General features: G+C 46.4%; 1 protein-coding gene across 2 annotated transcripts in view; it reads right to left on the reverse strand.

The window, feature by feature from the left end:
• The window catches only part of SMOX (spermine oxidase), a 50,464-nt gene extending 25,638 nt beyond the window's left edge, over nucleotides 1-24,826 (reverse strand). The window contains exon 1 of one of the 2 annotated variants that reach the window (XM_053976825.1): nucleotides 24,676-24,826. The gene's annotated coding sequence lies outside the window, so the exon portion shown is untranslated. Of the gene's footprint in view, nucleotides 1-815; nucleotides 908-24,675 lie in introns of those variants that run through there. The other variant, XM_053976826.1, reaches the window with a different exon arrangement.
• Nucleotides 24,827-26,811: the final 1,985 nt, after the last annotated feature.

A 26,811-nucleotide genomic window follows, 5' to 3' on the forward strand; every position in this document is an offset into this window, starting at 1 on the left:
TGCCAACTCCAACAAGACACCTTTTTACTGCTATCTACCCTTATTTCTCAGGTCCCATCACATCATTTTAGTAGGTGGGACCACAGCCTGAGCCCATGGTTAAGCTTCAACCCTGATCAGGGATGAGCAGTGCGGGATGTCTTTATTCACAAAAGCCAGTGTGTACTTACCTGGTTCTGGGTGGTTTACACCTCTCCTCAGGAGCACAAAGAACAGGGTGCAGAGATTCCTACCCTTCCAGACCTGAGCTGGACATGAGTCCCAACTTGCAAAGGATAAACACACAGTCCAGAACTTATCAGCCCTGGAATCAGCTGATGCCCAGTGATCTGGATAAAGCACGCACACAATTCCTTGCCTCCCCCTCCTCTCTCCCTAAACAGAGACATCCAAGGAGCTCGTAGTGTGCTGCCTCTACCTGTTGCCAAGCTGCTGGATATCCATTCTGAGTTCTTCCTCAATTCTCCCAGCATTTGGCCACTGACAAAGATCCCTATTCCTCTCTTCCATCACCAGAAGGGTTGACTTAAAACACTGCTGGCCTACTGCAGTAAATCATCACAGGAACTAATGAAGCACAATGAAGCAGTTTCATTTGGAGAGTCCCTTTTTCTCCAGGATTTTAGACAATTTATGTATGTTGACCAAGCAATATCCACTCTCTGTAAGGGAGCTGACACCAGACTGCAGTCAGCAGGGATTTAGGCAGTGGTTTGAAGAGGAGAGTGGTCCCACTGGAGCTCTGACAACTCCTTTGAAAATGTTTGGCTTCAACTGAAACAGCTTCAGCTCAATCCGCCCTTCTGTGGACTCACCTGCAAGAGGGATTTGCACAGTGTGTGCAAACTCTGATTCTGCCACTGCAGCTTGTCCCAGCTGGCCCTGCCTCAGTTCCAACTGCCACTGCAGCAGCTTCCAACGGCCACAGCCCAACAGAAGGTAGATCACAGAATTCTGACGGATGGGACCTTCCAGCTTATCCCATTCCCACCCCTGCCATGGGCAGGGACAGCTTCCAGTAGCCCAGGCTGCTCCAAGCCCTGTCCAACCTGGCCTTGGACACTTCCAGGGATCCAGGGGCAGCCACAGCTGCTCTAGGCACCCTGTGCCAGGGCCTCCCCACCCTCACAGGGAAGATCTTCATCTTAATGTCCAATCTAAAGCTCTCTCTAATTTAAATTGTTCCCTCCTTGTCCTGTCACTGTCTGTCTGTGTAAAAATTCGCTCTCTTTTTTGTAAGCCCCCTTTAGGGCCTGCAAGGGGCTCTGAGCTCTCCCTGGTGAGCTTCTCTTCTCCAGGTGAACATTCCCAGCTCTCCCAGCCTGGCTCCAGAGCAGAGGGGCTCCAGCCCTTGGAGCATCTCCATGGCCTCCTCTGGACTGGCTCCAGCAGCTCCAGGTCCTTCTGTTGTTGGGGGTCCCAGCACTGCAGGTGGGGTCTCACTAGGGCAGACCAGAAGGGGAGAATTCCTTCCCACAGACATTCTACAGCCCTCTCCCCCCCTTCTTGTTCTCCTGACAAGGAGAACAAGGAGAGCTCCTGTTCTCCTTTGATCCATGTATTTTCATTGCCACAGTAAAGGAGCATCTTTTCTCCCATCTATATCCAGTAGAAATTAAAGGGTTTTAGCTCAGCTCTTTAAGCACAGCTTTCCTCATCCTGGCTTTGGCAAGCTCCTGTGAATTCTTCACATGAAAGCTCCAAGAAAATGTTTTCCCTCCTGTTTCAGCATTTTAATACTGGATTAGATGGCCTGTCTAGACAGATGAGAAAGCAGGGTATTTTGTGTGTACAGAGCCCTGATTTGGAAACCACCCTTAATTAGCCAACAACCTGTACCATATGACCAGCAGGGAAAGGCAATTAAAATTCAGCAAAAGCTTGAGCTTTCCAACCATTCCAGAGTGGAATGAACAGGTGATATAAATATAGAAAACACCCACTACACTTTATTTCCGTATAAATTATTCCCTCTGGTAGGCTCATGAGTGAGACAAGCACATAAAACAGAATTCACAGAATGACCAGGTTGAAAGAGACCTTCAAGACCATCAAGTCCAACCCAGCCCCAACACCTCAACTAAACCCTGGCACCCAGTGCCACATCCAGGCTTTGTTAAACACATCCAGGGATGGTGACTCCACCACCTCCCTGGGCAGAGAATTCCAATACTTTATCACTTTTTCCATAAAAAACTTTTTCCTGATATCCAACCTATATTTCACTTGGCACAACTTGAGACTGTGTCCTCTTTTTCTGTCACCCATTGTGTGCAGTGCTCTCCCTTCAGCACTTGCCAAGCCACCAGTCAGGGCTCTCAAGCCAGTGGATATTACCAGGTCCTCTGACACAAAGACAGTTTGGCTTTTTACTTCTTCTTGATTGCCAAAAAGGCTTGTTTCTCTTTTATTTTGGTTCTTTTTTTCTTTTTTTTCTTTTCTCTTTTAATCACAGGGTAAGAAGCGTGTTGGCTGCTGTACTGTGAATCTCTCTCAGACTGTAATTTTGCTTGGTGTACACCTAAGAGTAAGGGTTGCACTAAATCACAGCTTCATTCAAAGTAAAATTCCCCTGCTTTGTCTTGCTTACAGCATTCCTGTGAGACAGCCAAGAGGCACTGGTTACCCACAAGAAGAAAATATCCAAATACAAATCTTCCTTTTGTCTAAAATGTACAGCTTCAACCCTCTTAGCTCTTGTGCTTGTAAGTGCCTCACTCAGGATATTTTAATCACTTGTACTTCCAGGCTTGCCCCTTTTCTCAGTCTCTATCACCATTCTGTCCCTGACTCCTTGGGAGAAATTACCTTCCATTCATCCTCTCTCACTCCTGTCCATTTTCTTCCTTCAAAAAAAACCCAAACAAACACCTTTAAAAAAATCCCTGACACCAACCCCTCCCAAAAAGAAAAATCCTGAACATAACTGCTGTTTTCCAGCAGACAAATCTTTGCAGAAATATATCTTCTAAGACTGGCATCATTCTACCAAGCCAGAATCATTGGTTTCCACTCCTGGCATTTGTATCCACTACAAGTTCAGTGGGGTGACAACTTCACGATTTTTTTTCCCATTATTTTGCCAGCAAAACCTTGCAGGTCACAAGGAAGAAGCCAGAGAATTAAGGCAGTTCACAACTGCCCTCCTTATTACAACAATAATCTGTGACCAGGCAATTCTTCTAGGACCCCTCAGAAAAAGGTCGCTATGGCTCCAACTATTTTAAAATAGGAAAGCAAAATAAACAAAAGCATTTCTCAAGGAAATCTGCTATTCTTAGCTCACCCAACTTCTCCCGTGGCAGTATTGTTGTAGCCCTGGTGACACAAAGACTCGGGCAAGGCAATGCTCTGAAAACAAGGCTTTTGTGCTTGAAGGCTTGGCTGAACGTTGGTTGGGATCTGGGGGTTTGTTTGGGGTTTTCCACCAGGATTGGTTAATCTTTAAAAAGTGACCTTCCTTCAGACTCTATCACACAGCAGGCTGTCATTTACCCATGAGCTGGGACTGCTGGCATTCCCAGACCAAATTCATGGTCATCCCAGAGGGATCCATCTCACCCCTGTCACTATTTCAGGTGTTCAGCTGGCATTTGCTGCCCACAGCCTTTGAGGGCATGGAGAGGAGGAGAGATCCATCCTGCTGACCTCTGGCATTCCTGTCTCAGGATGGCTGAGCTGGAATGGAGCTTACAGTTTTTAAAGGTCACCTGACCTTTCTAGGTGCTCTTAAGTTGTGTTGAATTGACAGCCTTCACACTAGCAAGTGTAACAGCCAGTCTGGAGGGTGAGAAATGCATCATCAACACAAACAAATTCCCTGCTGACTGCACAGACCAGCAGAAAAATTTACCAGAATCACTTTATTCCCTGTAGGTTTTTATCTGATGAAAATTAAGCATCATCCCTAATCAGAAAGCTAAGCAATGATATTGCATGTGTTTGAAAGGAACTTGGATAAAAGCAACAAGAGTCAGCTGAAAGACTAAATGGAAGCACAAGAAATAAACACACTACTATTTCCTCATTATTTTAAGTGCAGCAATTCAAAACACTATCAACACAAGAAGGGGCACTGCATACACATGTGTTTATAATACAGGTTTGTCATCACAGCCTGAAAGTGTTTGCAGAGAAAATCTGACACCAAATTAATTCAATCTAAGCAGTCACAAAGTGAGATTGAGAAACCAAGAGCAGAAGCTAGAAAAAAATCACAACAAAAATAAAATATCTAATTTTAACAATGACACTCATCAGCTGTTGAAATACTTTTCTCTAAAGACAGAGAGGATACCGGTTGAAGCTTTCAACTCAGGATCCAATCTGTCATAAACATTTACACTCCAGTCCCAGCAGAAGACCGGGCTGTGGTGCTGGGAATTATCCTGCCAATTCAATGGAGATGGCCAGGTTTGAATTGCAAAACAAAATTTTGTGGCCTTTGCACCTTGGGAATCTACCATGATGAAAACTGTAAAAAAAAAAAAATAATAATAATAATACCAGCAAACTTTTTGATCCAGAGTTTCAAAAGCCTTTTTTCAATAGATGTAATAACCTCTATTATTTCATCAGCTGCATAAGGAGAAGTGTTTATCTGAAAGCACTGTTAGTTGAGCCTGAAGGCAAAAGCTCCACCACACAGAAAGAGAAAGGTGACTTATTCAGCAGAAGTAAAGACACTGCACTTGTTAGGCCATTATCTCATTACACAGCCCAGCACTCCTTGTACTGAGCATGATTGTAGTGCAGAACCCTCACCTAAGGAACTGCAATAACAAAATTTCCAGTCATCATCTCTAATGCACCTTTTTCCCTAAGCTGAGGGAGAAGTGCTTGGAAGGATTATTCTGGTTGGAGCAATTTTATCTCCTTGAACATCCTTGCAGGTTTCAGACTCAGGCTGTTCCCTGAGCACAGGTCAGGACACATCACATCTCTAAGCAGATACAGAACTGAAGTGGAAGGGATTTCTGGGCTGGCTCCAGCACTGCCTGTCAGTGCCTCCCAACGCTGTGAGCTGTGGTTCTCCACAGCTCCTGGCACAACAAGCAAGCATTTTGTAACTTCTCCCTCCTTCCCCCTTTCATCAGCCTTCTCAGACACAAGCACATTAATCCTTACTGCCTGTTATTTCAAGATGCTCTTTCCAAGCTCTCCACGCTGCAAACATGTCAAACTGGAAGATGTGTCTCTTTTTTCCTTCTCCCTCCATTTTAACCCAGCAGGCTGTATGCCAAACTCACAACCCTTTTCAAAATCAGCACTTACACCCTTTCAGGAGTGTTATTAATTGATCCCAAGTTCTCCACGTCAGTCAGACACAGGGTGACACCAGCCTGCTGTTCCAAGCTGCCTTTGTGCAGGTGTTGTGCAAACACCAGCCCGGGCCAGCTGCATCTGTGGCTCCACGGGAGCTTTACTGCACTAGAAGCAGACACACCTCATTTACTCAGCTACCTGCAGAGCTGCAGGAGCAGGCTGATGGTCCACAGCCTTCTCTGTACATGCCAGAGCCCTTCCCAAGCTCATAAACCTGTGTCACTGACACAGGTATAGCACCACTGGGATCAAGGTGAACTCGTGTTACACCTGCACATGCTGGCAGCTCACCTCCAGCTCCTGGGCTGACACCACCTGCAGAGTGGCACTTCCTTGTCAGCCTTGTGCTCAGGTTTTACCCAAGCCAGGGTTTTAGTGTGAACAGGTTTGCCAGGTGGATGCAGCAGTTGGAAGGAGTCACTTGGCCCCAGTTCTGCTCCCCTCTTTTGCAGGCAGCTGCCAGGTGTGGGCAGAGACCTGTTCTGACAGCTCACAGCAACTGAAGTGTGGTCAGAAAGGCTCTGCTCCAACCTGCTGCTCCAAGTAGGACCATCACCAGCATGATCTCCTTGAACACAGTGTTTTCCAATACTTGAAACAAGGGAGACAGATGCAAAATCCCTGCTTTTCCTATCAGCGAGACTCCATCCCCCCCATCACCTCTTCCTGACTGACCAGAGCAAAGAGCCTTGCAGATGCTGCACGGGGACACGTGAGCCTGAGTGAGCAATCCTGCCTGGTCTCAAGGAGGTTTTGAGTGGAACATCTCCATCATCTCTGCAGCACCCTCTCTACTGCATCCCACACCATTTATCCTGCACGCCTCATCTCTGCCCACCAGCCCTCATGATGGAAAGATGACCAGCCTCATCTTTCTCACCACAGTGCTACAAGGAACACAGACTCCCAAAAACAAGCCAGCACTCCTGTGCCAACAAGCAACTTGTGTCCTGCCTTGCATTTCCACAGGCAGACTCTGAAATAAAGTGGTTTGATTTCCTGAGAGCTGCTGGAATTTACAGGGGTGGCTGTGAGACAAAAACAAGTTGGAATTGAAGATAAATGCTACCATCCACTACAATTTATCCCTGTAAAAGCCCAAGCCATCAAGCATGGCTCAAGGCACTGAAAATGCTGATCTTACATCAGCATCACCAGCTCCATTTACAAATTACTGACCCACCCCAGTGACTGACACACAGGGAGTTCAGGCTGGATCAGACATCAAGGAAGGAAAGGCATTAATGATGCACCACGTGTACTCTGGGACAGCAGCGTGCCAAAACGCTTCCCGTTTTTCCCACACACCAAACCTGCAGCTCACTCCCAAACCTCCTCAGCATTGTTTTTTTGAAGACAACAGGGACTTTCAGGCTGGCTCCGTGCTCTTCTTCCTCTGGACACATCCCAAAAGAGACAGGGAAATACAGCATTAACCTTTGCCTGTCCAAACTCTGGTCTCCTTTACTCTGAGATGTTGACTTTACCAAGCCTTAACTTCATTTACCCCCTCACTTGCAGGAATATCCTCTCCCCTCATCTCAGGAGAGACAGGAAAGGGGCCATACTAAATTGTCTCCTCTTCCCAAGCTGGGAAGAAGCTGTGCTTCTTTAGTGCACACGGAACAAATAACAAACTCTGTGAACTACTCCAAAAGTTATGTAAGAGAAGAAGCCCAAAGCTGGTGGATATTAAAGCTGAGGCCATCACACTTATGCAGAATACAGGCTGCCACCACAGCACCCCTCTGTGGTCCTGCACTGCTGGCCCAGAAACTGAAGCAGAAATGTTTGAGTTCTTCAACAACAACAAAAAAAATTGTTCTGAGAAACGGTATTTTTTTGCAAGTACAATCCAGGACAGCCATCTCCTTTGCCTCTTTCCACTGTAACACCATCATCCAGGAAAAAATGCAGGGGGAGAGGAAGAGAATAAACCACAGCACTCAGAGATCCACTCAGGCTGAAAAAGACCCTTAACCATGACATTTGACATTTTATAATTAACTCTCAATCAACGATGATGGTGGAACAAGTTCCAAATAAGATTTCCTGCTACTTTGGAGGCACCAGGCACTTCCTCTGCCACTTGATTTTCCAGCAACACTCTGAGTGGACCCCAGAAACACTTGCCCCAATAAACCTCCTTCACCCTCCAAAATCACCAACTGAGAAAATCTCTGCACTTTTGAAGGTCTGAAAGAGATTAATACAAAACAAAACAAAAAAAAAGTCACTGGATAGTGCTTTTGATCAGGAAACCACTGCACATTTTTACCACTGTGATCCAACTTGTTTTAATGCCTGCAAATATCCCTTGAGTCAAATGAACTTGTTCAAAGCTGATTCACACCAAGGCTACTTTTTAAATTGGGTAGTTGTTGACAAGTAGAATATATTTAACAAGCCCCAAGCGTCTTGGCATGCAGTATAAAGACTTCCTATTATGAGCTGGGTTTTTTTTTTTTTTAAAGGGAACATATGGGCAGAGCAGGTTGTCTGCCACGAGGCACTTCCTTACAGTGCTTGGCACTGACAGAACTGCATGGATATCCAAAAAAATAAACCAAAGAACGTCATAGGGGATGAATCACACCATTTAAAACTCGCTGATAAAATGCACCATTATGTGTTTTTCAAATCCTCCTCATCTGAGGAAAAAGAAATGGAAATAATTGTGTTCCTCTGGCTGAAGGGTACCGTGAGAACGTGGCAGGCTCTGGCAGCTCCGAGGGGCTGGGATGGGAGCTGCTACCAGGAGCACACCTTGGTGAGTGGGGCAGCATCTTGATTTACAGTGTGGGGATAAAATGAAGGACTAGAGGATTCTCTCCACCATCACAAACTCCCTCTGGAGACAGTCATCATCCCCAGGTGATTCCCAGAGAAATGGGCTGAGAACATAGTCTGGGCTACAGAGCTTCTCCTGCCACTGCATGCAGCATGAGCAGAACTGCAACGCTGTGGTTCTTGTGCCTGAGGCTACGGTATTACACAGCTGAAAGAAGTTCCACTGCAGTGACAAAAAGAACAGCTTTGGCATGTCCAAATCCAGTACATCCACTGCTCTGCAAATCCTCTGCAGACTGAAAAAGTACATGCTGTAGTTGGCACGTCAGCATCCCCTTGTTTGGAAGGCTGCAGATAGGTAGAAGGTCCCACCTACCCAGAATGCATCCCAGAATATCTACACATCACAGAGACAGCTGTTACTGCCACAACACTCTCCTTCTCCTTCAGCCAGGAGAAGCTGAAGAACAGGGGGACACCAGTTGTACTCAACCTGCTGCAGTGAACAGAATACTCCCATCTTAACCCTGGTGACAAAAATTATGATCTAGCCAAGAATTCCAGTGCCTTTGGTCTCCAAATCCAGGGACCACCAGGGATCTAGCAACAGCTGGCCAGAACCTAAAGCAGTGCATCAAGGTGCAGTTTGGCTCTGTCAGCCTGACAGGACAAAGGGTTGACAGCTCAGGAACATGTTTAACCAAACATGACAAGCAACAACCAGTCCCAAACTGGTCTGCCTTTTCCTGTGTCTTTGCGAGCTTGCCAGGCTCTGGTGGACCCACAGTGGGAATTTTTTCCCTATTTCCAGCTCTGCTGACCCCTATTTCGAGCTCCTCAACCACACTGAGCATTGGGAGGTATCTGCCACTCCTACACTCCTGGCAGAAGCAAAGCTTGGTGTTCCAGGACTGTAAAAGGAAGGAAAGACAGACAGTAAACTACAGAAAAAAAAATGTTATAAGCTAAAAACATTGGCATAATTAATAGAACAATGCTGCAAACAAGTTTCCTGCAGAAGTCATATTTCAGCTGCCAAAAAGAGCTGTACCCTATCCCATCTGCACAACCTTGAGATCTTATCTCTTCCACCCTCCTTCTTTCTCCAATTGTTTGGGAATCTTAATTCATAAAACGAGCCTTAATTAAATAGGAAATATGCCTGTGTTTGCACAACTCAGAACACAATCGTGTCTCAGTCAAATAAACACTGGTGTCCATATTACACTTGGGAATTTGCTGTGGTTTGGGGTTTTAAATTCGTTGCAGCAAGCTTGGGAGCAAAATTTCAACAGGAATCTTTTCTGCTCCTCCCATCCTCTGTACCAGGAGGGTGAGACAGGGAACAAATCCCCATGCAGAGAGGCTCAGTACTGGTTCCAGCTCTATGTGTACATGAGGATCATTTCAGGACACACCATAAGAGACATGATAGCCAAAAGCAATTATTTTTCCTCACCACTTCTCAGAACCCAGACCTACCAAACTGCCCTGAAATAGCAGCACAGCTCTCAAAATAGCATTATTTCTTCTCTTTTTGAAAGCAACACCCACACTGAATCTTTGATTTTAATTCATCCCCAAGCAGTTACCACATCTTTACCATTCAAGCCACAGGGAAAATCATTAAATCCAACAGCAACACTATGGGAAGAGAACCAGAATTAGAAAAGCCAAACACCGCATGGATTTACTCCCACAGTAACTGGATCGACTTCAGCCTGGAACAGACTAGACGTGACTCCAGGAAAAATATGTCTCTCCAGGTGCAGCTGTATCAAAGAGACTTTCCCTGGGCTCGTGCTTTGCTGGAGCATTAAACAAACCACATGTTCCAGCTTTGAGGCAGCAGACACGTACCCAGGGCTGGCCTCGGCACGCTGCGATTCACGCAGCCTTCTCCATCCTGCTGTCTGCACAAACACGCCCCGGAGCAGCACAGAGCCCAGGGCAGGGGAATTCAGGTTGGGAAGCAAGTCCTGAGATCCTGAAGGCTGGGTTATGGCTGGCAGATTGGCTTCCCTTGAAGAAGATGGGAATTTTCCCCATGGGTTTGAGTACGACAATAAGAAATATTTCAGTATAAAAGCAAAGAGATCTCCTCACTACAGACTGTCTGCACTCAGGTCACCCAGAGATATCCAAAAGAAATCAGTATTGCTATGGAAAATCTCCTATACAGGGCCACGTTTTTGGTGTACAGCGACAGGAACAATTCCCCCCACTGAGTGATTTTCCTCCTGAGTGCAGAATGGAGCAGAGAGCAGAAACAGCTCATGAATCATGGAATCACAGAACAGTTGGGGCTGCAAGGGATCTTCAAAGGTCAAACAGCACCAAAGAAACAGAAGGGTGGGTGAGAAAAGAGATGAAAACACAACAATGACACCTTCACCTTTGTTCCCATCTTGTTGCAAACTTCAAAACAAAGCCCGAGGATGAAATTTTGTCTGGAGATTCCAACAGAAAACCTCTTCCAGTCGACTGCTTGTGCTTTGAGGTTTTAAGTGCCTTGCAGGTAAAGTGGAGCCTGGAGTGCTGTGGGATGCACTCCAGTGATGGATTACCACTGCTGCAAGGTGCCTTTCATTTCTCCCAACACACCTGAACTCAAAATGTTTCTTCTCTGTGACAATCAAGACATTTTACCAAAACAAAGGGAAGTTTACTTTAGTATTGATCCTCTGCATAAATTGTGCCTCAAACAGCTTCACAGAACCGAGATAAAATGTTGCTCAGAAAGAGAGTAATTAAATTCCGCAGGCTGAGGAAAGAAAAAAAAAGATGTATTTTAGATCTAAGACATTTTTCACAGAGCAGGAAGATTTGTCATATGGTAAACAGTAGAAACTGTGAATTGGGACACTTGTGATTTATCTCTGCTTCCACAGCCTCCCCATGTGACTGCAGTAAAAGAGCGACAATCCTACCCATAACTTGCTCAAAAGAAAGCACAATTTCAACGTGTTTAGGTGGGAGCTCATTTTATTCAGCACACCACGCTGGACCCTTTCAGTACCTCAGCTCCACCAAATGTAAAACAGCACAAGCACCTGGCTGTGCTAGAAAAGCATTGCCATTAATGCCTTCTGAAAGAAAAGGCATCAGTGTAAGGTATTAAATCCCTACCAGGACAGAGCTATGTGCAAGTCAGATGAGATAACAAGCCAGTAAATTTCAAATCCCCCCCTTGCATCCATCCCATAACTACATGCTGAAATCCCTCCAGCTAGGCTGGCGTGTTGGCAGGGGAAAAATTGTCATTTCTAAATTTAGCAGACACCTCAACCATTGTGTGATGCTTCAAAAGCAATGGAGATGTAAAGTGGAATTTGTAGGACACCATTTAAACTGAAATGAGAGCTCTGCTCACTGAGCAAAGGCTTTTCTTAATACCCTTCCTGTTTGGACAGTTTGATCCACTTCTTTTTTTCCCTCTACAACCACAAAGGTTTGTCCTGCAGTGAATGGATAGGCTTTTTTCTGGGATAACTTCCAGGTTAAAGAGAAAGGATTTACACTTGAATGAAACATAGGCACTGTATTTGGAAAATTTGTTTTGAAAACTTGGGAAGGAAGCAAAGCCTCCTTCATTTAAAAAGGGACTCAATTAACATTCTCCAACAAGTCTTCCTATCGAAAGGACAGTATTTGCTGGGGAACATGTGATCTGAAACTTGTTCTCCTCGCTCACAATGTTCCTTTCTGAAATACAGGGCACTGCTTTGGAGAGACACGAGGATCTTTGCACAGCTTTCCAAAGGACAGCCTGTCACGGGCCAGGCCTTGACTCCAGACATCAGATCTTCTGTGACTTAAGCTCAGGAAACTTAAAGTAGTGCTTAGCGACCCTAATGAAGACCTAGAGTGACACAATCCTACTGTGGCTCCCTCTGCAAGGACAGCTCATCCATGCTCAGCCACAAGGGCAAATCCACAGCATCACAAATCTCACCACCTCACCGTCCTGATAAAACACATTTTTAAAACTTTCTGCAAAGAACACACTAGAGACCAACCAAGCAGGTGTTCTGCTTTTGATTCCTGCCTGTCTGGGTGTGGCTTTGATCTGTAGCAGGCAGGGACCAGACAGGACCACCCTAAGGGTTATCTTGGGTTTGAAAAACAATCCTGCAAGTGCACGTCTAGAAATTGCCCATGCAGGAGAAAGAAAACAACCCATGCTATTATTTTTTTTTTCTCCAGATAAAGAGAGGAAAAAATGCTACTGACAGTTCAATATGCACTTTTATTTGTAAATTCCCTTATCAACTGCATATGACAGAGCCTTCTTCACTCTTTAATAAGTACAGGTTGAAGTCAAGCCTGACTCGAAGTTGATGACAGACTCAGTGAACATCAATACCCAGCAGATTTGGATGGGAGATAAAGGCAATATTGGTGTGTATAGCTACAGAAAACATGCTATCAACACATCCAGCACTTTGGGGAGACCATCTGTAGTAGCCCACTCTCTTTCATTTCTTCTGGATGCCTCCAACTGCATCATGACCCAGGCACAAGCAACAGAAGGGAAGAGTCACCTGCAGCTGCCCCCCACCAATGTCTCAGAGGGACTACGTAAGAAAAACAAGACACAGGCTCTCTCCAAAGCCTGTCCCAGGAATTTGGCTGCTGAGATGTGAGCTATCCTTTGGAAAAAAAATACTATTTTTTCCTGCTGATCACACTTTTAGTGCAAGCACTAGATCAGGTGTGGATAACCACAGAAATTCTTCTGCATTCAATCACCATTCTTTAGTTCCTCCATCTGGGAGTTTGTCTACACCAAAACGGACCAAACACCCCACGGTGTCTTCCCTTCAGCCAAAATAAAAGCGATTTAGGGGTTCTGGTTTTAAATGACATTTTCCATGGGAAAGTCAGCAGGCTTTAAATTCACAGTACAGCGGAACAGTGCCCTCATACTTAACCCTTTGTGGCAAGCACCTTAGTGCTTAACCTTAGTGCCTCGCTCTTAACCCTTGCTGGTCACAAACACAGATGTCAGGACAAAGCAGCAGAGAATCCTCTGTGCATCCCATACAAACCAACCACGAGGTGCTTTGCACAGCTGGGAATGAGCTGCTCAGTGATAAACACACTTAATGGAGTTTACATTTGCTTAAGACACTTACAGATTAAGAGGTTGGCTCCTGTCTTTCCTGCCGGCTACAGGCAGAGATGCTGGACAGCACAAGGTGAAGATACTTTTCCTATGAGGTTAAGCAAGAAATTAATGAAAAGCTGTAGGCACCTCACACTGGATACAGGGCCAAAAGCTGGGCTCAATTTGGGGTTTCTGTGAAAACACTCCACCAGTCCCAAAGGAATCCAGAAAAAAAAAAAAGGCGAGGACACAATTCACACAGCCACTCTCCCATTACCTTGAGCTAAAGATCCCCTTAGCAGATGCATATTTTCACCCAGAAATGTCCTTTGCAGATCCCTTCTCCTGAGAATAGAACAGGTGGTGACAACTCATGAAATGTGCTCATACCCACATCTATAAGAATCTGACGTAGGTTTCATTGCACCTTTGGAAAGAGGCAACCCACTCCAAAAGTTTAAAACTGGGTAACTGCAGTAACTGCATTTTTTCAGGAAAGAAAGGGAAGAGTATTTGATATTCAAACAGCTTCTCCTCTCCATGTACAGAACTGTGGAAGCCTTCTGATCCTGTCTGTGCACCTACATGTGCTGGAAACGAGCTTTAGGACCAGGAATGTGCTGCAAAGTCCAGTATCATACAAGCACACAGGATGCTTCTCTCTGTTCTATCATGTTGGATTTAAAAACAGATATTAAGTTATACCACACATTTTATTAAAAAAAAATAGGAAGGGATTTAACTACGAGAGCAACTGTGCTTTTGGAGGTGAAGTTGCCTGGCCAACATGGGTAAAGTCTGAAAGTCTCTGCTCTGGACTCCAGCACTGATGTAAATGCTGCAGACACACAGAACCTCTGCCTCAGAAAGTTACTGGGACTGAAGTGATGGGGACACAGCCCCATATTTACACCCCCGCCCCACTGGGCATCTCCTTGTGTCCATTTGTCACCGAGCACATCTTCCCTCCCTGCTCCAGAGCAGATTAAGCTTAATATACTTATGCAGTTGTGAAGTGTCCTGCCTATTATCCAATTAGGCAGCTAACGAGATCTGAGTAACAGCACGTAGGCACTGATAACTGCTGCCTGATATCAGCACAGATTAGACACGTTCTTTATGTTCCCAGCCCTTGCAGAAAAAGGGTTGGGATTCGTTCAAAGGCTGCTCCAAAGGCTGGATGCAGGTAATTGTTTAATTTTGTTTGGGATCCATAAACACATCACATTTGTTTCCTCTTGATCTGCTGGAGCTGTCATGTCACAACTGTCCCATTACAAAACTCCTGATCAATCTGGTATGACTTGCTCAGCTGAACTTTCAGTGTGGGCAGGTCTCATCATCTCTACGGTTCCTTCTAGCATCAGAAATCTATGGAGCAATAAAGGATCTGTGCATCACCAGGAAAAAATGTACAGGATTGATAAGGAGAATCAGAAATGCAATCTGTTTTAGCTCTGATGCTGTTCCACATGACATTCCCATAAGACCCACCTAAGAAAACATGAATTAGATGTAATCACCATAAAATGGCTGCATGACAACATCCTTCTCGGAGCATAATTATCAAGGGTTTGTTATCTAATTGGGAGGGCACTGGAAAGCGGGTCTAGCCAGGCATAAGAGCTGTGTAATATTTTCATTACCAGTTGGGATGACAGACTGGAATGTATGGCCATAAACCCAACAGATGATTCAGCTGGGAGGATTTGCAAGCACCAAGGTGTACAGATTTCAATTTCTAAATGATCTTCGTGCACTGGTCCAATATCAACATCGGGAGATAATTAAGAAAGAGAAGCCCCAGGTACAAATAAAAAAACAGGGAGCAACTCTATTCAGCAAGGCTCCAGAAAAGGCTCTTAGAGGGTCAGGGCAAAATGGTGACATTCAACAATGTTCCACAGGTGCATGAAGGCAAAGCCCAAGGGATGAGCCATGGAAAGCACTCAGCTATGCCTTGCAAAGTCTTGCCCTGAGCTGCTCACTGCTGTGCTTTTGAGAACAGCAAACCTGAGAGTACCTTGTGGAGAATAACAAAATTTAAAAAAGCCAGGTTGTGAGATTTAGCTGGATCCATTTAAGCCAGAAATATGTTCCTAAGATCAGACTAGTGCAGGCAAGCAAGCAGGACACAGCCTGCGGGGAGACCTCTCCTTCCAAATCCAGCAGGAAAATTTAGAGTTTGGTTCCCTTGAATTGAAACCTCTGGCTTTAATCTCTGTTTTAAAACAAGAGAACAGCCATCAATATGGGTGGAAAGAACGAAAGTCCAGGGCTTATCAACATAGAAAAATGGGGAGATACCGACTGGATGGGTGAAACACACAGCTTTAAACTGACAGAGGGCAGGGATAGATGGGATACTGGGAAGAAATTCTCCCCTGTGAGGGTGCTGAGCCCTGGCACAGGGTGCCCAGAGAAGCTGTGGCTGCCCCTGGATCCCTGGAAGTGCCCAAGGCCAGGTTGGACAGGGCTTGGAGCAGCCTGGGATAGTGGGAGGTGTCCCTGTCCATGGCAGGAGGGTGGGACTGGATGATCTTTATGGACCCCTCCAACCCAAACCATTCTGTGATTCCATGACCCTTGTGATCCAAATTTGCTTGGATCACTGAGCTGGAAAGGCAGCAGCCAACAGACTGGAACACTTGATGTGAGAGGGAATGAGGGAACAGGGGTTGTTGAACTTGGAGAAGAAATGGTAACTAGTGGGAGATCCAGTTACTGTCTTCAACTACTTAATTGAGGTTTACTGAGCAGATGGAGCCAGACTGGATGGCAGAAATCAAAGGACAAGAAACAATGCGAATTACTGACAGCGAGGGAAATACTGATCAGACAGGAGCAAAATATTCCTCACCATGAGAGCACAAAGCATGGCATCAACCTGCCACTCTTGACTAAAAAAAGTCCAAAAAAGTTCACAAGAAACCTACCTTTGATACTGGTCCTGTCTGGAGCAGGCAGTCAGATGAGAGAGCTTCAAATCTCCTTTGCCACGTCACTTACTCTTCAGTTCTAAGAAATCTTTATCAAGGAACACTGGAAAAGGGATTTTGCCCAAGAGTCTACATCACTTTACACCTCTTCAGTGCTAGCAAGTACTTCAGACTCTAAAGCTGTCCATAAAATACCTTCCACATGACTCAAGATCCCACTGTCTGCAACTGGCAGAGAAAAAAAGTAAGGAATGAAACACCAGAGCTTTCACTGCAATTGGAAAGAGAACAAGAGAAACTGGGGACTCACATTACACAAGTTATCATACAAAAACTCTGCAAGAACACTAAGGAATTCAAAGATACATAGTGATAATCCAAACAAAAAAAAAGCCAGACTGCTCCTCCCTACCTGCTCTTCCCACAGCAATAAACACAAGGTGATGCCAAAAGATGTTTCAGACCTGTCCAGACCAGCTTTCATTTTGGTGAGAGCTTCTTCAGTTGTCTCAGGACAAAGGCCCTCTGTGTGCAGACCAACCTTTCACACACACATCCTACTCTCTCCCACTGAAAGGTATAATAGAAGTGTTAATAGATCCAGGGAAAATGGCTGGAACAATACACACAGGCAGGTTTTGGGGTTTTTTTCCCCCAAAAAAATAAAGTGAAGGAGTTTACCTTAGCAAATAATGCTTCTAGGACTGGCTGATCTGTTTTCTGTCATGTTTTATATTTGAGTGCTACCTCTCAGAATAATCTTCACGTCCACTTTTTACCAGCTTTAGAAATGCATGAATAGCTGAATCCTTCAGGGGAACAAAGGGACAGCAGGTACAAAATCAGATGCACAGAGTGTAATCACGGCAGGGAGGGAGAAGGGGAGGTCACTCCTGAGCTACAGCTGGCAGGTCAGAGCAGGAAAGTACAATGGCTGAGCTGTAATCAAGCTAATCACGGGGAAAGCTGCGGTCAGGGCAGCTGGCAAGGACTTCCTTCACCTTAGAACAGCAAGGAATTATTCTGGAACAGTCAGAGATCAGACAACACGCCCCTGTGGAAAAGACAGCGCTTGAGCAAGAAAAGCACGTGCTCTGTTCGAGACAAAGCCGTAATAAAACCTCCCATGACAAAACACTTCACCAGCGCTTTGTCCAAAACTAAAATGCATTCATCACACCCCAAAAGTCTACTTGAGAGTCACAAAATGGTGTTTGCTGGCTCAGTACACGCAGGTATCAGACACAGCTCTCCAGGGAAGTTTTGGATGCTGCAGCTCAAGGAAGACACGGCCCAGAGATTCCCAAAGGCAGCTCCAGAGGACTGAACAGCTCACTCTGTACAGTAACAAAAGGGCAAGAGGGCAGCAATTCTCAACTGCTGCATAGAAATCAAAGTCAGGAACCAGGAAAATCTTGGTAATGGCATGAACAATGACAGACTTTCTAGGATCACCCAGGGACAATGAGGAAAGTCCATCACTGGAATCTTTTAACAACTGCTTTGAACAAACATCTGCTGGGAAAGTTTGGATAGATCTGACCCAGCCTTGGGGCAGGAGGTCAGATTAGACAACTTAAGGTCCCTGCAGCTCTTTGCTTGTAACAGAAATATGACAACAGAACACGTCAGCAGCAGCCTCAAAGCATGCAAGCCTCCCTAATATTTCCATCAGACATTGGAGAAACACTGTAAGATCCCACGTGCAGCAGCTGCCTGTTCCCATATGGTACCTCCTCCCTGCATTCCTGGAGGAGCAATACAGGGACAACACAAAGAGCTGGACTCACAAAACAGGCACGGGAAGAGGAGCTCCCCAGCACAGCCTTCCCAATAACACAGTCCCTCTCACATGGGACATCATCCCACAGCATGGGGACAGTTATTAACAGGAGCCCTTCCCTACTGTCCCTCCCATTTGTCCCCTTCCCATCTCACCCTGCAGTCTGAGCAGCTCTCTCTTTCTTCTCTTTAGGCCTTTCTTCTGTTCCTCCCTGGAATATTTTCATGTGTAACATCTTCATGACTGGATCCCTGCCCACCACACAGCCCTGGAGCCCACCCCAAAGGGAATCAGGGAACAAAAAGATTAATGACCCGGTGCTTCACTCCAAAGCCCACTGTCGGTCACACTCAGCCCTTTGTCAAGTTCTCACAAAGCCCAAACAGAGACACCAGATGCCACTGTGACACTGGAGCGATGGTGTGAGCTCCCCACGACTAGAAAAGGACATTTAATTTAGTCTGCTGGGAGGGCTTTATGCTCCTGCAAGCATTAATGAATGGCACAAAGCGTTCCGTGGGGTCAGAGCATCCAAGCAGCAGAGTGTAAACTGTAAACTCTGAAGTACCAACCTTTATCTCAGGGTTAAAGCTCGACCTATCAAAGCAGGTTTAAGAATTTTTGCTTCCTTGCGTGCCCCCCCACAATCCTCTTGGCTCATTCTTGAAAATCCAAAGTCAACCTCCAAGCTCTGTCTATGGAACAACAAGGGAGGAAGGTGACAGAAGTGGTCCCAGGGAGAAATACTCATGTGAGTGTCTTTGTGAGCAAATCCCAGCTATAACCACATGTGTGTGTGTTTGTCAGTACACCCTGGCACATCTGAGGGCACAGTTATGCAATCCCAGAAAACTTAGATCCCAGTTTGTACTGTCCTTAAAGGACAGCCCTGACTGTACGTGTAGTGCTGACAGCATCAGTCATGCGACAGGCCAGGGATTGGATCCAACTAAAAAATAACCCCATAAAAAAATAATCTTCTGCCAGGGCTCCCTGACCAAGATCTCACACCCACAGTCACAACAGAACATGCACAGGAATAGGATGACCCCTTTTCCTAGAAGTAGCATCTTAAATCTGTGTAAGTCAGCCTGTGCTCTGATGGCTGGAAAAGAGTTATGCAAGAGAGGAAACAAGCAGTCGGAGACAGGACAGCTCAGAGAAAACATCTCAGGGCAGCTCCACTCCTAAAGCCAGGCTCTTGCAAAACAACCCTCGTGCCAGCTTGCCAGGCTTTCCCAAAGGGTCTGTGAGCTTCAGGAGATCAACCAAAGGATTACCAGGCACATCTTCCTGGCAGAGTCCTCTGGGATCACAACAATGACTGATTTCAAAAGAGAAAATCCTGTTAGAAGAAGACTGGAGATAAAAGCAGGAGGTTACATCTATATCCTGGAACACGCATCCCATGGGACAGGAGAATTTTTAATTCTGTTTCAGACTAAATACCTGTCTAACAGAAACATCAGTTGAGCATGCTTGAATGCTGCACCTGTGCAACCTTTTGGGGAGAAAATCCATTCCCCATCTGCCCTGAAAAATTAAAGAAACTCCTCTTTTCCCATGCAAATCCCAGTTTAGGAATAGGCTAGGACTATCTGCTTCGCCTAGCACAAGGCATTTTCTGCCTACGTCAGCTACAAGGGAGCTTGAGTAAGTACTTCAGGACACAAATGATCCAAAACCAACATGCTTTTTCTTCCCCCTTCTCAAAATGTGCCAACATCACCATATCCTGTCCAATGTTTCAGTCATTCCGAGCATGCCAGCAGCTTACACTATTCCCTGCCATTCAGCTCAGTCTAGAGGACACACTTAGGAAAATCTGGCATTATCAGGAATAATGAATGGTGAAGAAGTTAATAACTAAGTATCCATTCTTCAACAGTTATCTACATCCATTTAGTTTTCTACTTCACCAGCCAGGAAAACAAGTATTTTCTTTATTTCTTAAAAGGTAGTTCCTGCCTTTGAACTCAGTAAGTACACACACACACACACACTAAAAGTGGAATTAAATGAACTTTTCCAGCCATTATAAAGGCTTTGAAGACCTTGAAAGACCTATTGGATAAAAGAAATGAAAGTTACCAAACCAAAAATCCCCTACAAGCTGAAATTGCCTGAGTTCACGTCAGTTCAGCTCTTTAGGGCCCTCCACAGCTGAGATCTCCTCACTCTCTGCCACTGATCTGTTCTGTGGCCCCCAGTGCTCCCTCCATCCTTCTGCTTCAGGAAGTGAGGGAAACGTGGTCTTACAGCATGATGTGGAAAACTGCCCCAAAGAGGGAATATCCAACAACAACCCTGTGTAAATCACTACTCTGGGGCTGCAAAATCTGTCTCACTCAGACCCAGCAAGCTGCCAGCCACCATCACTTGGAATGAGAGAGCACCAACAATAAGTGCCTTGTTTCACTGAGACTTTAAAGCAGGGCCTGGTAGCAGAGAACTACCCGAGAATAGCTCAGGGATCAAACTCCAGCAGGAAAAGCAGGGAAGGGATTTTTCACCCCTCTTGCATTACATTCCTGCTGCTGAGCTTATCACCTTCAAGCAACCCAGGCATTCCTCAGAGCCAAACCACTCCTGCTGCATCCTTACAATTTCCCTTCCATCCCATCCTCACAACCTCACGGCCCTGGCCCCAACACGTCACAAAACAAAAACTTCAAGCCGCCATGAAAAGTCACACCAAAACTGCACTTAAAACCAAAGGCATGATTAAAATTCACCAAACACCACCACATTCACTGTATTTAGAGATTTCCAGAAGAAAAGGTCACTGGAATATAGAGCACATCTCCCAGAGGAAACGTCCTTGTCATGCTGCTGTTGGGTTCAGACAGCAAATACATTGTTATAAAAACCCTGTGTGCTGGGTTATCCACAGCTCAGGGCTGCTGGCTGAATCACAGAATGGTTTGGGTTGGAAGAGACCTTAAAGATCATCTCATTCCTGCCCCCTGCCATGGGCAGGGACACCTTCCACTAGCCCAGGTTGCTCCAAGCCCTGTCCAGCCTGGCCTTGGACACTTTTAGGGATGGGGCGACCACAGTTTCTGTGTCAGGGCTTCATCACCATCTGACTAAAGAACTTCCTAATACCTAATCTAAAAGTCCCCTCTGTCAGTGGGAAGCCATTCCCTCTTGTCCTGTCACTCCAGGCTCTTATCCAGAATCCCTCTCCAGCTCAAAAAAGGAAAGCTTTTCAACCAATTTCCACTGTGACTTCTATAAACCCAAGATTTATTACAGTGCACACACCCATGTGCCCTCAACACGGAGCAGGGAATGCCCGGACACAGCAAAGCCAACACAGCAACAGAGCCAATGAAAATGGGACACAAAATCAAGGTAGCTGAAAATGTTCACGTTCCCTCAACAGGAAGACAACAAAGATGATAACACAGTCTGGAAACACCATAAAGGTGGCTTTGAAGTGTCACTTGTAAAACTATTTGTGTCTTAGGATTCCATAATTCAATGAATTGGTTGCATTTGGGATTTTTTATGGTTATGCTTCTATTCCCTGTTTTCATGGTGGGTTACCATCTCCCTCCCACCTTACTGCTGTGCTTAGATCAGTTTTTGCACACAAGCAGAGCAGGACAGATCCCTCAGCTACATCTTAGAGCCAGAGGTTTAGACTCTCCAGAGAAAGAAGAGTTCAAATCCATTCTTCACCCACATCAATTCCAAGAGGAGATCTTTACAGCTCTTTTATTTATTATTTACCACTCTAACACAATGTTTTAGCTCACCAACAGAATTAAAAAAAATCAGTTCTTTAATTTCCATAGACATGACTTCATTAACTTCTGGAGAGGACTAATGTTTGTGGCCAGTGGGAAAGGGTATTTCTACATTTTTCCATTTTCTGGTCTGTTAATTACAATTACTGAGAGAAGGAGACAGCAGTGAGATTTGGGAAACACAGCAGGCTGTGCTTTAATACTTTTGAAAAAAAACAAGAGAAAATAATTTCTCTCTTTTTTTTTTTTTTTTTTTTTTTTTTGTATAACCCGATCATACAAAGTAATTCCACATACTCCAGAAGTCAGCATCGCAATTTTCCCTTAGACACTCACTTGGGCCAGCAGGAATTTAGTTGGAGAACCTCAGATTTGATTAGAAGGGATTAGTTTTCAGTGAGATGACAGGAACAAAAGCCATGAAATGATGGAAGTGGGGTTGAGAGACAGGCAGATACACTCCTGAGGCTGGCAGCAAGATGCAGGAATACTCCTCCAAGCTTCTGAGGCAGAGATGGGCAGGGGTCCCATAGCTTTTGAGGATGGATGAGTGAGAAAAACCCAAATTACACTACTTGGCTAAGGTGGAGGTCAGTAAAAGCACCATCACACCTCTTAGATGCTTGTAGGGAGCCCAGAAACCATGCCTGCTGTTTGTAAGGAGTGTCAAGAATTTGACAGAGTTCTCCAAACTCTACCTCGACCCCTCCAGTGCCACCAAGTCAACTGAGATTCCGCCATCCCAGAAAAACACTGAGTTTCAGAGACACCACAGAAAGCACTTCCAGCTCAAACCAGAGAGGGACAACCACGAGTGCCAGCAGCAGGGCTGAGGACACGGGATCCCAGGACACGTGCAGCGTGTTTGTGGCTCCAGCCACACACTCCAGCGTTTCAGGGAAGCGTGGCACAAAGCAGAACAGCTCCAGAGCCGCTGTTCCACGGAGCCAAAGGATGGAGAGGGATGAACGACCACAGCACCCAGCATCAGCTAGAATTTTTAGCATTTAAAGCCTCAGACCTCTACACCCGCTTCCACACACAGCTGAGCCAAAATACCAGGTGGATGCTGCTCCAAACCCTAAGAATTCCAGGTAAACATTTGATCAGCCACACAATGGCTGAGGATCCAGGCACTGAGTCAGACCCAAGCCTGTTGGATTTTTTGCCAGCTCAGTAGTCATCCAAACAGGCTTCCTAGTCCAGCTACCCACTCCACAGCAGTGGCACAAGGAAAAGGCAGTGCTGGGTTTTTTTTAGAGGTAAAGCCAGCTAAAACCACAGAGCTTACTACTCCCTAAAAAACACATTTGTTCCACAGCAGTGCCATAAAAGATTAGTAAGTGCTGGCCTAACAATCTGGAAAGGGAAAAGGACCTAGGAGAGCAAAATGTTATCACTAAGTCAATAAAACAACATCTGTAAAGGACTGAGAACATAACAGCATTCTTGCACAATACAAAGAAATGCTCCTGGGCTGATTTCTTGGTCTCCACTAAACCTGTCTGGTAACTCTGGGAACAGGACTGCGTCGTACAGGCTACGGGAAACGTGGATCAACAGGGTGAGCTAAGGACAGGGCTCTGGGCTCGACTCTGTTTGTGCAGGATCACAGCGTGGACATGTGTTAGGCGATACATATGGTTTCACTTTTATGTAAAGCCAGTGTTTACACCTAATATATCAGGCAATTACAGCTGGTCCCAGCACCAGGTCTGAGACAGCGTGTCTATAATCCACAGAAAGCATTTTTTGGGATGAGCAGAGCAGCGATGCAGCACAGCAGCTCTGTGTACGGGGATGAGAATGTAAATAAAAGCTTTGTTTTGAGTTTCCGTAACTGACAATTGGCTTTGAGCATTTTACTACCCGGCGTTCGGAATTAATCCCTCATCTACCACACCGATCTCAAAGAGGCAGCAATTCCACACAAGTCGATGGATTCGACTGAAAACGCCGGTGTCAGCCGCCAAGCCCCCGGTATTGTAACAGCTTTGTATAAACATGAAAACACCAGAAACACAAACAAGCTTGGGGGCGAGCCTTCGCCGCTCGTCACTCACATCCCCAGCACGGTGACTTCCCCACTTAACCTCTCCTCTCGGTGTCATCACCGGGAACGCCAGGCGGGGAATGCGGAGGCACGCGCGGACTCGTGTCACATGCGGGAGATTCACCGACACCAACACACAGGAGGGGGGGAAAAACACACCCAAACCACCCCAAAATCCCAACACAACTATGCGTGTTCTGCCCTTAGCCGAGAGCGCGATCCTTTCCCCCACGGTCCCCATAAAAAGCGGCGGGGATGACACCTGCTCTGCACCTGGGCTGGGGTGTCAAGGGGCGGAGGAATGAGGGCCAGCAAATTCCTGGGTGGTTTGGGGTGCGTGGGATGGGGCACAGCGAACGACCCCTGGAGTAGTTTGGCGAGGTGAAATTGTCGGATGGGGCACGGGGGACGGCCCCTCAGGGACGGGGCACAGGGCTGGTCCCTCCAGGGACCATGTGTGGGACGGGGCGCCGAGCTGAACCCTGAGGGTGTTGTTTGGGATGGGGCACCGGGGCTGAACCCTGAGGGTGTTGTTTGGGATGGGGCACCGGGGCTGAACCCTGAGGGTGTTGTTTGGGATGGGGCACAGCGAACGTCCCCTGGAGTAGTTTGGGGAGGTGAAACTGTGGGATGGGGCACAGGGAACGGCCCCTCGGGCAGGTGTGTGGCACGGGGCACAGGGAACGGCCCCTAGAGCGGCTTGGCGAGGTGGGCGTGTGGGACGGGTGCCGGCTCTGTGCCCCCAGACAAAGCCCCCCGCCCTCTCCCCGCCGCTGCCCGGGCGCTCCGTGCGGGGGACGGAGCCGGGCAGCCCCGCCGAGGCGGCACCGGCCCTCCCGCCGCAGGTGCCGGCTGAAGGGGCCGAGGGGACCCTGCGAGGGGACGCTCCGAGGGGACCGGGGCCGCCGCCCGCCGCGTACCTCTCTGTGCGGTGCCGGAGGGGACTGTCGGGGTCGGGGCGCCCGCCCGGCTCTCGCCTCGCTGCCTCCCGCGGCTGAGCGGCTCCCGGCGCGGCTGAGCGGCGGCTGCGGGCACTGCGGGCCGAGAACCAGCGCCGGCCTGTTTTCCAGCCGCCTCCCCTGCGGCCCGCCCCGGCTCCGCCTCGAGCATCCCCCGCCTCCGCCTCCTCCTCTTTCCCCTTCTCCGCCTCCGCTTCGTGCGCCGCCTCCCCCGCCCCGCTCCTGAGCTTGGGCGACTTGAACGTGAAACTCTAAGGATATCAGCGCCTGTTTGGTGAAGCAAGCGTGTTAAACCTAATTTTCTTCCTAAGAGAGACGGATCTTTTTCACCTTTTGCTGTTGCCGCTGTACTTCAAGGCTGCTTTGATACTCCTGCTCGGGGGCGTTCACCAAACTACAGAGCGGACCTACTGTGGAAAATAACTTAATTCCTGCACGAGTTTTTTTTTTCCTATTCCTGTCCAGACAATGAAATTAATCTCTTCAGAGTCCACCTCACAATTAAAGCCCAGCCTGTGGTCCAGAAAAACACAGCCTTCCAAAGCCCTACCCAAACACCATCCTGCTTTCTTATCTCTCACCATCTGGTTTCTGCCACTTACTGATATCAGTGTTCACGCAGTTGCATGGGGTAGTATCATGTACTAAAAAAAAAAAAAAAAAAAAAAAAAAAAAGTTATAGAAAATCAAAAATAGGCGTAGCTTTAAACTTTTTTTTTTTGCTTGAAGACCCCTAAAAGCTAGCAAAGGGCCTTCTCCTATATATATTTATACACACTACAATACATAATGTATATGCAATCTAAATATATGTATACATTATATATATACGTACTACATATATACTATAATACACATTTATATTTGTATTTATAAAAAATAAACATTTTGTGTGTGTCTATATATATATTTCATACATGTATATATATATATATATATATATATATATATATATATATACACTAAATGTATATTGGATACCCCATCCCTGGAAATGTTCAAGATCAATTTGGACAAAGCTCTGAGCAACCTGGTCTAGTGGAAGGTGCCCCTGCCCATGGCAGGGGATTGGAACAAGATGATCTTTAATGTTCCTTCCAACCCAAACCATTCTGCAATTCTGTGTATAATAAGAATACTCTTAAGTGGCTCTGGGCACAGAGCCTGTGCCATGGAGACTTCCTCCAAATGGAGAGGAAAGCCAAAAAAATCCAGTTCCAGTGTCACAGTTTGGGAGCTGGCACTCAGAGCCATAAAGCAAAGGGAAGGTGTTCCTTCTGAATCTGATGCCTTTCATGCAACTGCAGGGTAAAAGTCTCCTCTCCAAGCAGCAGCCCCATAAACACAGGTTTTATCCAAGCAGCAGCCCTGTAAACACATGTTTTATTAAATTATAGCTTCTTTCCAAAAAAAGTTTGTGACCAGGATTGAGCAATGTGTAACTCACGGGATGCGGGTCCACCATGGAGCTGGAGCACTCAGACATCCCGCAGCCTTCCCATTAAATACTGACTGAAATTGCTTTTGGATGCCTGGAGGGAAAGTCTGGAGGAAAGACTGCGCCTTGGATGGAAATCAGTCATGTCTGCACGCTGCCTTCAAGCGTTTTAAGGTTTTATAGAACATGCTCAGCCGCCTGCCAGAGGTTTGCACCTGCACCTGGGCTGAGGTTGCTGAGCCAGCCAAAACATCTGGGGAAAACAGCAAGAATAACATGGATTTGGGGTTCCCAGCTTCCATCAGGTATCAGACAACTGTGCAAACGTTTCAATTTCATATATGCAGTGCTTGCAGGTTGTTTTTCTCCAGACTTTGAGCTTCCCTGACTGCCCTTCAGTGCTGCCATCACCACAGGACTTAAAACCCTTCAAAGCCCCTCAAAGCACCCAGATGCTGAAGCCACTGTAATGTTTGACAATCAGTCTAGGACAAGGGAGACACTCTAAAAAGGATATAAAGAATTTAGAGAGCATCCAAAGGAGCAGCATGAAATTTGGGAAGGCTCTAGAGGGAAAGCCTTACAAGGGGTGGCTGAGGTCCTTTAGTTTGTTCAGCTGGAGACTGAAGGGAGGTATCACCATGGTCTGCAGCTTCCTT

This window comes from Vidua macroura, chromosome 4, assembly GCF_024509145.1.
Source record: "Vidua macroura isolate BioBank_ID:100142 chromosome 4, ASM2450914v1, whole genome shotgun sequence".
Classification (NCBI taxonomy): Eukaryota; Metazoa; Chordata; class Aves; order Passeriformes; family Viduidae; genus Vidua; species Vidua macroura.